The sequence below is a fragment of the Dermacentor andersoni genome, chromosome 1, assembly GCF_023375885.2.
Source record: "Dermacentor andersoni chromosome 1, qqDerAnde1_hic_scaffold, whole genome shotgun sequence".
Lineage (NCBI taxonomy): Eukaryota > Metazoa > Arthropoda > Arachnida > Ixodida > Ixodidae > Dermacentor > Dermacentor andersoni.
This window is the reverse complement of record NC_092814.1, coordinates 84,097,321-84,114,425: the sequence shown is the minus strand read 5'-3', so window position 1 is coordinate 84,114,425 and position 17,105 is coordinate 84,097,321. Positions and strand designations below refer to the sequence as shown.

Genomic DNA, 17,105 nt, shown 5'->3' with positions numbered 1-17,105 from the left:
TTGGAGAAGAGTAAAAAGGACTTCTAAATAGGCTTATCCCGTACAGCTGTATTGCGCTCAGCATGAATCGGATTAAGACGACTTGGATCTTTGTGGATGTCGTCATCTGTATATGCGGTTATGAATGATGGTTTCTGGGTCATTGAATACTGTGCAAATTTGTTATTATGCCTTTGGTTTAAAGGAAGGACGTTAGGAAAGGAATAGTAATTTAAGCGGCATTCTACTAAATTACGAGAGCAAAACCGCTGTTATTATCCTCAAAGGACGCTCTGTAAGCGAGAAAAGACGCGATCGGGCAAGACAGGTGGCGATGCCGTGTTGATGTGCTTTCACCAGCTCGCCATGCAGCAAAAGTATTCAGGAAAAGCTAAGACAGCCCGAACACGAGAAAATACATTGCATTCTGTGACATCACAGTGACGTGCCGGTGCTGAGGTTCTGGTGGCAAATTAAAAGTTACAATAAAGCGTGTCATTCTTTTTTTTTTTAGTAAGAATGAACCTTTTTCCACCAAGTGAAAGAAATAGTTCTAAAACAATGATTTGTCAATTTCAGCAGGTAAAGCTCACTCTTGAGTGTCCACCACAGCGAAAGTATATATATATATATATATATATATATATATATATATATATATATATATATATATATATATATATATATATATATATATATATATATTGTTACAGGAGGATGAAAGAAGAGAAAGAGGAAGAAGATCGCGAGACGCTGGCTGCTGCGTGTTGTTGCTGGTCAGCCATCTTGACCACTATGACATTGCTTGCATATATACTGTATATATATTCATTCTACACTCCCAACATCCCCGTAACATATTGGTGGGAGGTGCGGGGTACCACGGCTGGAAACGGAGCTCCGCAGTGGACGTCACATCACCGACCTCACCATGAATGACGGTGGGCACTCGGGATCAACGTCACCATCGCCCGCTACGACGCTCTCCCCTTCGTTTGTAGTTGTGCAACCCAAGGATCCCGCAATTTTCTGCGGGACTGATGGCGCCGGCGTTGAAGAGTGGGTGGTCATTTACGAACGTGAGTGGAATCAACAGATGGGACCCTACGCTTATGCTAGCTAACCTGTTCTACCTAAGAGGCACGGCAAAGGTGTGGTTCGAAAACCACGGAGAGGAGCTGACCAGCTAGGACTATTGTAAAGAGAAGTTAACAGAGTTGTTTGGCAAACCAGCCGGCCGTAAAATTGCCGCAAAGCAGGAACTGGCCTCTCGTGCCCAATCCCCCACATAGTCCTATGTTTCCTATATCCAGGACGTGCTGGGGCTTTGTCGTAAAGCCGATCACGACATGAGAGAAGTTGAGAAGGTAGGGCTTGTGCTCAAGGGAATTGCTGACGACACCTTTAATCTGCTCATCTGCAAAAGCTCCTCTACAGTTGATGCTATCATCAAAGAGTGCCGACAGTTCGAGCAGGCCAAATGCCGACGCGTCCTGCACCCATTCACCAGACCCCGACGTCGACGTGTGAAGACCAGCCCGCACAACAGCATGCGTCGCCGTCAGAGGACGTGGTGCGAATCGTTCGACGTGAACTGGACGCGATGGCGCCCGCAGCTTTCTGTTCGCGTAGCCCTGATGCTACCCCTATTTCAGTTACCCTCGTGCAAGACATCGTTCGACAGGAACTTGAAAACTTTGGCCTACATTCTGTCTGTGCTGTCGCCAACCCCAGAGCCCCACCCCCCCTAACGAACGCCCTTCTACTATTTTCGCTACACCCCGACGCTTCTCTCCGCGTTATCGCAACCCGACTGAGTGGAGAACCGCGGACGACCAGCCGATATGTTTCACCTGTCGCCGCATTGGTCATGTCGCCAGATACTGTCGCAACTCGTGACCCTCAACACCTCGCACGCCGACCAACCTGAGCCATGTTAATGGAAATGCCCACAATGTTTCGCCCATCACCGATTCTAACAGCGCCGACAACTCTGCTAGAAACACGTGGAACAATCGCTCACCATCGCCGCGCGGACACCAGTCTCGCTCACCGCAAACACGTCGCCCATCTTGCCGTTCGCCGCAGCCACGTCGCCTTTCGTTCCCTGTGGCTTTTGGCCGCACCCTTTCGGAAAACTAAGAAAAGCAGCCCCGGAGGTGGTGCTGTATTGCCCACTACTGCAGCAAATCCTCTGTCTGTGCCCACAAAGAGAAGTGTAATTGACGTTAAAATAGATGGCTTACCCATCCAAGCACTCGTCGACACTGGAGCCCACGTATATGTAATGAGTGCTAGCCTACGTGGACGTTTAACGAAGCTCCTCACCCCAGGAGCTGCACGAGTGTTTCCTGTGGCCGACGGCGGCGTGCTGGTTGTACTTGGAATATGTACTGCGCGCATAAGCACAGCGGGCCGCCCTACTTCTGTTCTGTTTGCTGTGATCGACAACTGCCCTCACGACGTTATCCTTGGATTATACTTTTTATCCCATCATTCCGCTCTCATCGACTGCGCAACCGGCGTTCTTCAGTTGGAACTGCCTCAAGTCGCCCATGCTCCGAGCACCGCTCCACCGCACTTGTGTTCGCTTCAAGATGTGCGTTTGTCAGCTGAGGCAGTCACTTACGTCGCTTTATCCGTACAGCCACAGATTCCCGATGGTGAATATGTCCTTCGCCCCATCATCGACGTGCTTTTGAACCGGAACATTTCTCTTCCGCCTACGCTGGTGGCGATTACTAATAACAACGTCGTTATTCCGCTTCTGAATTTCAGCCTGTGCCCTCAAGTGCTTCCAGCCGGCATCTTCTTGGCCAGCGTTTCTAATACTTCCGAATTGGACATTGAAAGTCTGAATGCTGAGAGCACTTTCTTAGCACCAATTGCAGCTCACAGCTCTGGTTCCCTAACGGATGACTTGGCGAAGATGATTGCACCTGACCTCACCTCTGCACAGGCCACGGACATACGTCTCCTCCTCGAATCGTACCTTGACATCTTTGATTTCGGCGACAAGCCTTTAGGACAAACATCTGTTGTTCACCACCGTATCAACACTGGAGACACGAATCCTGTTAGTCGGCGTCCCTATCGTGTATCGCATGCTGAACGTCGAGTCATCCAATCAGGAGGGGACAAAATGCTCCGCAAAGGAGTCATCGAATTATCAGCCAGCCCTTGGGCTTCGCCTGTCGTCCTTGTGAAAAAAAAATATGGTACCTGGCGTTTTTGCGTCGATTATCGCCATTTAAACAAGATCACCTGAAAAGACGTCTACCCACTACCACGCATCGATGACGCCTTGGACTGCTTGCACGGAGCTAAATACTTCTCGTCCATCGAGCTTCGATCCGGCTACTGGCAGATTTCATTTGATGAAATGGACCGCGAGAGGACGGCCTTCATCACGCCGGATGGCTTATATATCAGTTGAAAGTCATGCCCTTTGGCCTATGCAATGCTCCTGCGACATTTGAATGTATGATGGACTCTTTTCTGCGAGGCTACAAATGGACTACCTGTCTCTGTTACCTTGACGACGTTATTGCTTTTTCTCCCACGTTCGGCAGCCACCTTACCCGACTCGCTGCCATGAACTCCACGAAGTGTCAATTCGGGTGCCGTCAGATTACAGTGTTGGGACACCTCGTTGACGCATCCGGTGTCTAACCAGATCCGGAAAAATTTCGCACCGTACGCCGTTTCCCTGTGCCACCTTCTGCTTCTGACGTGCGCTGCTTCGTCTGCCTGTGTTCTTACTTTCGCCGTTTCGTCAAAAACTTCGGCGACGTTGCTCGGCCTTTGAAAGATATTCTAAAGAACACGCCGTTCTCATGGGGCCCTGAGCAAGTTCACGCGTTCGCCGCTCTCATCGGGTTTCTGACCACCCCTCCCATACTTGCACACTTTGATCCATCTGCACCGACCGAAGTCCACACTGACGCAAGCGGCCACAGCATCGGCGCTGTTCTCGCCCAACAGCAGAATGGTACCGAGTGCGTGATAGCTTACGCCAGCCGCCTGCTGTCACCTGCTGAGAGAAATTACTCCATCTCCGAGCGGGAGTGCTTGGCTTTAGTTTGGGCTGTCGCCAAGTTTCGGCCATATTTGTACGGCCGCACGTTTTCGGCCGTTACAGACCACCACGCCCTCTGCTGGCTGTCTTCCCTCCGAGACCCCACAGGACGACTTGGTCGCTGGGTGTTGCCCCTCCAGGAATTTTCATTTGTTGTCAAATATAAGTCTGGACGCCTGCACAAGGACGCTGACTGCCTCTCGCGTCACCCCGTGGATCCTCCCGATCCTGTTGCGCATGATCTGGTGACCTGCGTGATGGCTTTGACTGACATGACCGAAATGCGCGCTGAACAACAACGCGACGTATCCTTACAGTCCATCATCGCCGGAGTTCAATCTGGCAGCACCGACGGCACATGCCGCATGTTCGTACTGCATGACGGCATCCTTTACCGCCGCAATATCAACCCTGACGGCCCTGAGTCGCTCCTTGTCCTTCCTGGTCATCTGCGATCCGTCGTTCTCGAACAACTTCACGATGCACCGACGGCCGGACACCTTGGAGTTTTGCGTATACATACGACCGCGTGCGACACCGGTTCTTCTGGCCGGATCTCTACCGCTCTTTGCGTCGTTATAACCCAACTTGTGAATTTTGTCAGCGCCGGAAGAAACCTCCCCTGCCACCTGTCGGCCGACTCCATCCAATTGAAGTTCCCTCTGAACCATTCTTTCGCGTAGGCCTTGACCTGCTTGGCCCTTTTCCGACGACGACTAGACGGAATAAGTGGATCGCTGTCGCTACTCATTACGTGACACGCTACGCGATAACAAAGGCGTTGCCGACTAGTTGAACTGATGTTGCCGATTTTCTCCTTCACGACGTCATTCTCCAGCATGGTGCACCTAAACAGTTACTTTAGATCGCGATCGCTCGTTCTTGTCTCGAGTTGTGAACGACCTCCTCCAGCCTTGTGCCACTGAGCACAAGCTGTCCACCGCCTACAACCCACAAACGAACGGTCTTACGGAACGTCTCAACCGAACTCTCACAAAGATGATGTCGATGTACGTTTCCAACGATCACCGCGACTGGGATGCCACGCTGGCTTACGTGACATTCGCGTATAACTCGTCCCGACAGGACACCGCAGGATATTCACCCTTTCATCTTTTGTATGGTCGCGACGCCACTTTGCCCTCTGACACCATCCTACCTTCTGTGCCCCGCGTTGCCACTGAGTACGCTCGTGAAGTCATCGACCGCGCTCACATGGCGCGTCAAGTCGCCCGATCTCGCTTATTAGCCTCGCAGCGTCTGGAAAAAGAGCGTTACGACCGGTGCCATCGCGATGTTCAGTTCGCCCCAGGTGCTTGGGTGCTGCTTCGGTCACCTTGTCGTCGGGTCGACCTCTCCCAGAAGTTCCTCTCTCGCTACACAGGGCCTTATGAAGTCCTACGTCAAGTTAACGACGTCAATTACGGGATCGCGCGCTAACTGTTTCATCCATCCTCAAGTCCGCCGCCTGTTGACGTCGTGCACGTTTCGCGGCTGAAGCCATACTTCGCTCGCAGTTCGCCTACCATGCGCCGAGACGGCGCTTCACCACCCGGGGGTCCTGTTACGGAAGGATGAAAGAAGAGAAAGAGGAAGAAGAAGATCGCGAGACGCTGGCTGCTGCGTGTTGTTAGTAGTCAGCCAACTTTACCGCATTGATTTGGCTTTTATATATATATATAATATATTGTAGTGGGTAATATGCATGTGGCACTGTGCGGACTGCCACCGCTGCGGCGCGAGACACGAGCGCGGGTTGTTGATGCGAAGCGCTAGGACTCGTGATCTAGAGCTACCTGCGATCCCTCGAACGAGCTACAATAAACCCCATTGCATTTGGTGGAGCTGTGGGGTAACCTCGAAAACTGGAACTCCGAAGCCGGACACTACCGACTGCTGCGACCATGCCTGACGAAACCACCCAGGAAGATGCACCACAGCCTCCGACGGTCATCGTTTCCGGTGCATTGCGCCAGCGTGATCCTGCCATCTTTAGTGGCACCGATGATCATGACGTGGAGGATTGGTTGTCATCTTACGAAAGGGTGAGCCAGCATAACAAGTGGGACGACGTCACGAAGTTGCACAATGTGCTGTTTTACTTAACCGGCGTCGCGAACCTCTGGTTCCGAAACCACGAACACGATTTCACAACGTGGAGCAGATTCAAGACAAGTTTCACAGAAGTGTTCGGGCGCCCCGCTGTGCGCAAGCTTCGCGCAGAACAACGCTTACGGGGGCGCGCGCAACTTCACGGTGAAACGTTCACAAGTTACATCGAAGATGTCATTGACCTGTGTAAGCGCGTGAATCCGTCAATGGCGGAACAGGACAAGATAAAACACATTATGAAAGGCATGGATGAGGACGCATTTCAAATGTTGCTAGCGAAGGATCCGCGTACCTTGGCCGAAGTTATCAACTTGTGCCAAAGTTTTGACGAGCTACGGAAACAACGCATCTTAGCTCGGCGCCCACCGCCTACGGAAGATTCGTTAGCAGCATTGGTTATTGGCGACAACCACACAACTTTGCTGACGCAAATAAAAGAATTTGTGCGCGAGGAGGTCGCGCGACAGCTCTCGATTTTGCCGACCACGGAGAAGCCTTCTCAATATTCGGCTCCAGCGATCCGACAGGTAATTCAAGAGCAAGTGACCGAAGCTCTTCCACCTCCGTGTCAGCCGGCTCCCGTGGCCGCGCCTCTGACGTATGCTGAAGCCGCTCCACGTGCGCCTCGTCTGCCGGGATTCTCACCTCCGCCTTCAGCGCCTCTCCAGCCGGTGTTCTCTCATGCGCCCTCGCCTCGCCAGCAGGTCGCTCCCTTTTTTAGCGCACAGCAGCAAGGCACAAATCCTTGGCGCACTCCTGACAACCGCCCAATATGATATATGCCTGCGGTACACCGGGACATGTAGCGCGCTTCTGCCGCCGGCGCTTGCCGGCCTTCGTGGGCACCGCGCGACCACCCAGCTCCGGCTTCCGACCATACCGTATGCCTCAGCGACCACCACCGGAAGTCTACGCTGCTGATGACATACCAGCACCGCAGTCACAGCTCTACAATACTCGTCGCTCGCCTTCCCCTCGTCGGCGCTCACTCTCACCCATGCGTCGTAGGCACAGTGCCAGTACTACTGAAGCCTGTTTCACATGATGCGATTTTCGTCGCACCGGAAGTGCGATTTCCGTCGTTTGCGATGAAAATCGCAGTCGCAGTGCCGACCCCCCGATTTTCGGCTGCGACCAACCGGTTGGTCGCACTGTCGCACCGTCGCACCGATCGCTGCGATTTTCCGTCGAAATTGCGCGGAGAGCTGTCAACGGAGCTATTTCGCCGGTTTGTTTTGGAAAATGGCGTCTCGTACGACAAGTGCAATGCGCGGAGACGTGGATCGTCGAATTCGGTACGTACGCGAAGGGAGAATAAAAAAACTTGTACCGCAGATTGCATTCTCCGATTGCTATGTGTTTGTTGACACGCTACACAGCAAATGAAGTGCATTTTCACGTTTGCTTCGTACGCCTTTGCGAGTTGTCAGTGCTAGGAGGTGTTCGATCCCCAGCAGACGACGAGGTCGTCACAATGTTCTTTTGTAAAATCGCGCTTACGGAGCAGCTTGAATTATTTCAACCTCGGCAAGGGCAAATGACAAGACAGCAAAGTACCCGAAGTTTCAACGTTGCGCTGAACGCGGTACCGTTCAGTTGCATTTTCTTGTCGGTTTTCAAGCATGAATTTCCCGATGCATCTTGAAAGCTTATCTTGCCTCTTATTAAATTTGACAGAGCAAAAGTGTAGGCTATCGTAATGAATTTGCTACGATAGCATTAAATCCGTGGTTTGAATAAAATATTACATGCACGTTAAGTTGCACCTCTTCTCTGGAGAATTTTTTTCTTGCACAGAAACCAATAAACATAGACTATGTTGCGGACTTTGTATCCTTACTGCATCTGTATGAACACTTGCTCTGCAAGGTAATTAACTGTACAGCTAGTAGATTAATTAAATTGCTTGCTATAGTGGCAAAGTGACGACGTACCCTCCTGCACAATTATGTAGAGCTCGTGCAACAATGCGAAAAGCAGGCAAACGGCCTGTTCTTGTGGGGATAAACCAGTATAAAACGACACGCTGAAGAAAAGTAAATCAAAACTGTGCAGTGAAGTCAGCCAGTACAAGCAGTTCTTGCATGTTCACAGCTGATCAAGTGTGCAGAAACATTCATGCCTTACATGTTTCTAGTAAGTTTCTAATAAGTTTGTGATCACATATATTAGTGTGTAAACCCATATAACGATATCCGCTGCGATTAATATCTTTATAAGTAATGAAATACCATGCTACTTGCAAGAACATACATCACCCGAGGATTTTAGAACAAATTTCTGCATTTCAACTATACACAATATGTTGTTTATTCAATAAAAGACCACAAACTGGGCTTTTTTTGCAATGACAAACTTATTCCAAACTTTACTTACATATAGGGAAGAAAAAAAATTATAGACAGAAATATTGTTCTTCAATTTGTTCACCTGCCACTGTGGCTATAGCAATCTGCTGCTAACACAAGGCGAGGGGTTGATTTGCCAGCCATGGAAGTCGCATTTCGATGGGAGTCGTAGGTGAGAAAAAAAGCTCTTGCACTTAGGTTTAGTTCACCTTTTATTGAACCCTTACACTTCAAAATGCTATTGCATAGGGGGGCATGCTTATGCAAAATCTAACGCCAATAGAAAGCAAAGGGCAGAATTGTAAAACAACCATCTTTCGTGATAATTCGAGTGTGTAAATATTCATTGCATCAATATGTATTGTTCAACAGCATTGCACAAATAAGCTTGATCAGGTATAGCAAGTACTCTGTCAGGAAGCTGGTTCTACAGATGTATAAATGCCAAGGCATGAATGCTCATACTACGTCGCACACATAGCACAAAAAAAAAACCTTTTTCAAGAGTTGTCCCTTCTGGCAGATATGAGTGGGCCATAAGCAGCAGAAACTTTATTGCAGGACATTGTGTAATACCGCTTATGAAAGAATGAAGAGAGTGAAGAGGCTTTTAACAGCAGTAGCTCATGCTGCTCTAATAAGAGGAACGATGAGCCAAAACATTTCTGGTAGAGCACTTAAACAGTAACTTTCTGAAAGACAGGAAATTCCAGGTGAGAGTTGGAGGTACATCAGGCCCACACACACCAACAACACAGGCATACTACAAGAAACACTACAGCCTATGGTGTATTACAGTCTATGGGAAAGCTATCTTGTACAGAAATCAAGAATGATGCAACAAGCCCTCGACAACACGGCAGACTTTCTTGGCCAGTCTGGCCTCTCGCTTTCTGATAAGTCAGCTCATATCGACGTCGGAAAAAAAAGAAAGACTAGAATCAAGAACTACCCCAGATTGCACATTGTGATCCACATAGCTGGACAAATATGCCCGCAAGTCAACATCCACAAATCCTCAGCTAGTGTAAGCCCATGACGGCAGAGCCAGCACGTGGGTGAAACAATTATGCAATGCCTGGACGCAACTTCCGCACCTGGTGAAAAGAATAATCTCGAAATAATGGGGGTGGACGAGTGGATACTATAGAAAATCGCAGATGCTGTGCTTGTGTCCAAGGTGTGGTACGGTATGCATTACCAGCAGCACACAAAAAAGACAACTCATCGAATACAGGCATCGGGTAGTAATAACAGGTCTTTCCAACTGTACCATGCTTGAAGACCTCTATGAGAAAGAGCTAACGAACAAGCACCTAGACAGAGTAGAGTTGCAGCCTGCAGCACAAATTCTTTTTCTCAAGAGCTCAGAACCTCGTCCCAAGATACTATGCCAGCTAGCATATGAGATGCAAAGACGACCACCCCTCCCTTCAGAAACACAACCTCGGGAGTACCTGAACTTGAAACATAACAGGCCCGTACCGTGGAATATGGGGGCAAACAATTAGGCCAGGAGACTGTATGCAACTGCCAAACACACAGAGGAGGTTGTTAATCATGAAGATGCAAGCAAACATAAGGCACATATAGTACACTGATCTGGCAATAGCAGTGTAACAGTAGTATGACACTACATAAACTTAAACCCCATATAACGTTTCGACAAGTGGACTTGTCTTCTTCAAGGTCCACGTGTGGAAACGTTGGCTTCTACTTTCACCTTGTTCTGATGTTGCTCATCGTCTTGAATTTCCATCTCCTGCCTTCCCCGAGTTTTCCCCAGAAAAAGAAAGACATCTTTGAAGGATAGATAAAAATTGGTGCTTGATGCAGCCAAACATAAATAAATATGCTACAGAAAGAAAATAGAGAAAAAATCCAAGTGCAGGAAAAAATCATTACAATTGCCAATCCTGCATGCCGGCACCTTTCAAGAAACACTGTTGTTATTCCAATAGACAGACTGACAGCTTGCTTATGCAAGCACATTCTTCCAGTTCCATGCCATTGGGAAAAAAATGAGTCTCCTGGAAGGTAACCACATGCACACTTGGTGATCACAATGTTTTTTTCCCCTGGACTTGTATATCTATATGTATTTTCTCCTTTTCCCGCTTTTATGTTTGGTTTCATCAAGCACTAGTCTTTATCAGGTTTTATTGCTGTACTACTTTGTGGTAACCTTTATAGATCACTGCATTTTCACAATAAACCTTTTAATTAGAAGTTAGCATACCCTGTTCTTACTGCTTCACACTGTACATTCTTGCTACATTGGCCAAATAAAAGATTTCATAAGGTATCATGAGGGCCATTAAAGTGACTTGTTGCAGTCTAAAAAAAAAATGAGTAGCCTGGCTGCAAATGGCACCAGAGAACACATAGGACAAACAAGAAAACCGAGATGATCTAACAAACAAAAGTTTAATGTACACACCGAGTAAATGCTCGCTGACAAGCAATAGACTGAACATACACAAAAAGGAGAAGCAAAAATTCATGTGCGTTTCCTGACAGGAAATGCATCCATTTCTAACGGAGGCCGTGCTGACAAGATTAACCCAGCATTTTTAGATTTACAGCTTCCGTAATTTCTCTAGGCAGCCGATCTGCACAGAATGCTAGCTTCTTCCTCTACAATGCACGCTCAGATGTGGAGAGTGCATTGTAGAGGAAGAAGCTAGCATTCTGTGGAGATCGGCTGCCTAGAGAAATTATGGATGCTGTAGATGCAAATACACTGGGAGCATCTTGTGTCAGCATGGCCGCTGTTACACTTTCAGAGATGGATGCGTTTCCTGTTGGGATCTGTATGGACACACATCAGATCTTGCTTCTGCTTTTTGTGTAAATTCGATTTATTGCTTGTCGAACAGCATTTACTCGGCATGTTCAATAAACTTTCATTTGTTAATACACCTCATGATTGTCTTGGTCTCTAGCAGAAAGGCGTTCATTATTTTTACAGTGAAGCTGTATATGCCTAGGCGAAACACTCATGGTCCGATCCCAAAAACCCTAGTGTAGGGGTATGAGCCATTGCATTCGTCTTGCATGATGGACGGAGACATTTCTTGTTGGGTAGACATAGAAATGCTTATGCATTTCAAACATACATTATATCTGCGTATTATTGCAGGGAAGGGACACAGAGGGGGATGGGGTTAAGACAAGATCATGATGTCATTATTATCACAGCAAAGGTGTGGTGGGCCATTGGCTAGACAGATAGTGACGTCGTTTCTCTCTAGCAGCAGAGCGCGCGTGCAGAAGTCTCTCCGACTTCCCAATAGGTTCGAAAATGTGTCCCCGTATTTAATTAAATGAAATGTGCAGCCCCAGTGTGTCACTTTAACTACAGTGCATAACTGAGTCATAAACATTATGATTAACGCATTACAAAACACAAGTGCGTAACATAATTCAGAAAGACTTTGATGGACCCGCTGGATTAACACAATGAACCACTCCATTGCACTTTCTATGATGGTGATCTTGCAAAGTGCAATGTGTGGCATTCCAAATAAAGAATGTGATAAACCCAAGCCAAACATGTGCATAACCTCATTAAGAAACGCAGACATAACCAATAATATAGAAAGACTTGAATAAACCATTGGAATTAACCCAGTGATAAACACCGGGGCTGCACATTTCAGCTTTGCTGGTTCACCGTCTCTACAGGGTGCATGGGCAGTAACTTTTTCTGTTATTGTTTGTTAAGTATTGTATAATGTTGTGCCAGTAAAACACGTTGGGCTAGTTGGTGCAATGTATTGGTACTGCTTTTTTTGCAGGTTTTTTTTCTTAATGTTGTGCCCTTCTTCCTTTTGTAACAACTTTTTTATTCCCCCTTGCATAATACTCCAACCTTGCAGCCTGCGAGGTATATAAATAAATAAGTACATAAGCACGTCATGCATTCATTTTGTGCATGGAACAAAAACGCATTGATAAGCTTAGACATATAGTCATTGCTTCACACTTTCGAAATGAATAATTATAGCTTGCTATCGACATTGAAGCAGGCTTTCGACAGCTAGAAAAGGAATCAGTTTTTCCAGCTCTGAACATTGAATTGCAGGAAATGCAAGCAGGCATAAAATTCTGCCAATATAATCTGTTTAGGAATACCAAATTGGAATAAACATTGAGGCTTGCATTTGTACTTTCTCTGGCTGAGCAATCTAGTTTGAAATGACTCCCATAAGCATGTCGTAACAATGTTGATCTAATACAGATTAAATGCATGACTAACTTAAGAAATCTGGATGATTGCTATATATTACAGTGAAGAAACTATAATATCTAATAACATTAATAATATAATAATAATATTTATTTCCACAAAACAGGCTAACCGTGAGAGGCGTGCGAGGCTGAGCAGAAAGCTGAAAAATTCTACGGCAAGTGCGCCTGCCGTGGGCCTACGATCCTGCATTACGAATAGCGCGTATTGATATGGTCTTCTTGTTAGAAGTTCCGCGTATACTACCAGCGCGAGACACGGGACAACAAAGTGGACGAGAAGCGTGTCTTTTAGAATGCTATGTTACAACGTACAGGTTTCTACAAAAGTGACGGTAACTGCTCGAAACATTTGATGCGTCGGCTTTTGCGCCTTTAGAAATATTTAGAGAGGGCTCCCATATATATATTCGCAGCGCAAGCACGGCGATGGACGAACCAGGCTAGCGCTAAGGTTGAATTTCACAACACGATTTTCATTCCACGTCGTAATCACACAGATCGTTTGAGGCTTCGTTCAGGGGCACACGCGGGCGTTCGGGTTGGTGTTTCTTGTTGCGTTTGGCGTAAGAATATGGCTAGGAGCAGGCACCACATATGCGCAATGACGGGCAATATACACGCATCATTTCTCCAGAAGCTGACGCCGAGCACGGGTAGCACGAGGATCTTGTTGGGCTCACACGACAACTTCGTGGCAGCCGAATTCCGAATACTGCATATACGGTGAGGGTAGCTATATGAACTTGTCGATAGGTCATCTTGTAGATTGTTGTAGCGCAGGCAGAACGAAACGGTCATAGAATGCAGATAAGACAACACACAGCGCTCAACCACCTGCGAACAGCTGTTTACGTGCGCGATGTCGCACTGAACTACAGAAACCGCCGTCGCGCACCCCAAGACAAATCTTAACTAACGTTTTTAAATTAGTAAACGTACATATTATTTGCTTCTAATCAAGAGAAGTCAATAATATTATAGTGTAAACGTTTATTCACTACAATAAAAGAATTATGCAGCGTGTGCCACGAAGCCTGGCAGTAAGCAACCCTGGGCGTCGCACCAGTCGCATTGTTGAAATCGCAATCATGTGAAATGAGCCCTCAAAAAATCGCATTGCGACGCGTGCGACAGCACCGATTTTCGTCGTTGCAGTCGCAGCATGTGAAACAGCCTTGAGGCGGAAAACTGATTTCCGCAGTTCCTGAGGCACGAACTGCGTCATCGTCGGAACATCAAAGTCCTCGTTTTTCCCCCGCTAACGTTATTGAAGTGTCTGTTGATGGCATCAAATGTCTTGCGCTCGTCGATACAGTTGCTGCTGTATCTGTGATTAGTGAGAAACTTTGCCGTGAATTACGGAAAGTGACCATGATGCCTTCGGTATTATTGCTTAGAACAGCCAGTGCACAACAAGTTCAACCAGTCGCTATGTGCACTGCCAGGGTGTTGATTCGAGACATTTTGTATTCGATTGATTTCTTTGTGCTAACTTGTTGCTCCCACGATGTGATTCTCGGTTGGGATTTTCTGTCGCGCCATCACGCCGTCATTGACTGTGCACGTGCTGAGGTTCAGTTCTCCGTTCTGTGCGATTTGCCAACTCACGACTTTCAAGTTCATGATGTTACCAGGATCTGTGTAGCTTCAGATACTGACCTTCCCCCTCACAGCGCGGTATTTGTCCCTCTTTCATGCGCATCGCTTGCCGAAGCGACGGTCATGTTTTCACCCGCTGCCGTCTTCATTCGCCGCCAGCCTATATTGTTGCCTTTCGCCCTCCTCACGGTTCACCATGGGGCTTTAGAAATACTGATTTCTAACCCAAATTCGTACACTTTGGCTTTGCACTGTGGCGAGACTATTGGTACCATCCAGACTGTGGACGCTGACGTTATTGTGCATTTCCCTGTTCCCGACGACGTGGATACTGCCAACGTAACAGCACTGGCACCCCATGTGCCATCTAACCGAGTACCACCGGATGTTTTTTGTCGCTCTATTGCCGATGACCTCGAGCCGACACAACGTGAGCGGCTTATTACTCTTTTAAATGATTTTCACGCCTCTTTTGACTGCAACCAAGCATCATTAGGCCGCACAAGTACCGTCTCTCACCACATTGATACGGGACACCACGCACCATTACGCCAGCGTCCGTACCGCGTGTCATCCACCGAGCGTCGTGTCATCGCCGAGCAAGTTGAAGACATGCTTGAACGTGGTGTTATCAAGCCATCCTGCAGCCCTTGGTCATCTCCTGTAGTACTCATTAAGAAAAAAGATGGCTCGATTCGTTTCTGTGTGGACTATCGTCGCCTCAACAAGATTACACGAAAAGATGTCTATCCTCTACCGCGCATAGATGACGCCCTGGATTGTCTTCATGGTGCCGAATTCTTTTCTTCTTTGGACTTGCGATCGGGCTATTGGCAAGTGCCAGTGGATGAATCCGACCGCTCGAAGACAGCTTTTATTACGCCTGATGGCCTGTATGAGTTTACAGTAATGCCATTCGGCCTCTGCAATGCACCCGCGACATTCGAAAGGATGATGAACAATCTTCTACGAGGCCTCAAATGGAAGACGTGGTTGTGTTATTTAGACGACGTGGTAGTTTTCTCCCCTGATTTCACCACTCACCTCTCTCGTCTACGCGAAGTCCTTACTTGCCTTACCACCCGCCGTGGTTGTTCAGTGGCTATGGTGTTGGGCTGCTGAGCACGAGGTCGCGGGATCGAATCCCGGCCACGGCGGCCGCATTTCGATGGGGGCGAAATGCGAAAACACCCGTGTGCTTAGATTTAGGTGCACGTTAAAGAACCCCAGGTGGTCGAAATTTCCGGAGTCCTCCACTACGGCGTGCCTCATAATCAGAAAGTGGTTTTGGCACGTAAAACCCCATAATTTTTTTACTTGCCTTACCACCGCCGGCCTTCAACTTAACTTGAAAAAGTGCCGCTTCGGAGCCCGCCAGCTGACCATACTTGGCCATGTCGTGTCCAAAGACGGCGTCCTTCCCGACCCTGACAAACTTCGTGCTGTCGCAGAATTTCCGCGGCCGACTACAGTGAAAGAGCTCCGCAGTTTCGTCGGTCTTTGCTCTTATTTTCGCCGCTTTGTGCGCAATTTTCCCTGCATCGTTGCTCCCCTGACGAAGCTCCTGGCTTGCTCTGGTGACCTTCGCGACTGGACTCCGGCATGTGACCAAGCCTTCACCACTTTGCGTCGTCGGCTTACCTCACCGCCTGTTCTACGCCACTACGACCCGAGTGCACCGACTGAAGTTCATACCGACGCCAGCGGCGTTGGTCTTGGGGCCGTCCTTGCACAACGGAAGCCTGGCTTTCCAGAATATGTGGTTGCATATGCGAGTCGTGCTCTCACGAAGGCAGAATCCAATTATTCTGTCACGGAAAAAGAATGTTTAGCTATAGTTTGGGCCTTAAACAAATTTCGCCCTTACTTGTATGGCCGTCCGTTCGACGTTGTGACAGACCACCACGCGCTCTGCTGGCTTGCGTCACTGAAAGACCCGTCGGGGCGTCTTGGACGTTGGGCTCTTCGGATCCAAGAATTTGACATTCGCGTCATTTATCGATCCGGACGCCAACATTCTGATGCAGATGCGCTCTCCCGTGCGCCCATGCGATCCGACGAAAGGCCACCTTCATCCATAGAGTGCCCGGTGGCTACGCTTGCTGTTACTGACATGCCGTCTGAACAGAGAAAAGATCCGTGGATTGTGTCTCTCATTGACATTCTTAGCAGTTCTTCAACGTCTACATGCCCTCGAGCCATTCGTCGCCAAGCCACCCACTTCGTGCTACGGGACGCCATCTTGTACCGCCGAAACTATCAGCCCGACGGTCGCAAATGGCTGCTAGTCATCCCTCGCCATTTGCGTTCCGACGTATGCACGTATTTCCATGCAGACCCACAACAAGCTCATGCTGGCGTCCTGAAAACCTACGAGCGGCTCCGCCAGCGGTACTACTGGCGCGGCATGTATTCTTATGTCCGCAAATACATTCGGTCATGTGCAGCCTGTCAGCGACGCAAGACATCTTCTCATACGACAGGCCCTCTGCAACCTTTACCGTGTCCTGCACGTCCTTTTGATCGGGTTGGCATCGACCTTTATGGGCCTGTTCCATGCAGTGCTACCGGAAATCGTTGGATAATTGTCGCAGTAGACCACCTGACAAGATATGCTGAAACTGCTGTACTTGCTTCGGCTGCTGCTCGCGACGTCGCCGCATTCATCTTACGGCATTTCGTCTTACGGCACGGCGCACCGCGAGAACTGCTCAGTGACCGAGGCCGTGTCTTCT

At 48.3% G+C, this 17,105-nt stretch overlaps 1 protein-coding gene across 1 annotated transcript in view; it reads left to right on the top strand.

The window, feature by feature from the left end:
- The window catches only part of LOC126546315 (protein APCDD1-like), a 344,614-nt gene that overhangs the window by 226,397 nt on the left and 101,112 nt on the right, over positions 1–17,105 (top strand). The window lies entirely within an intron of this gene.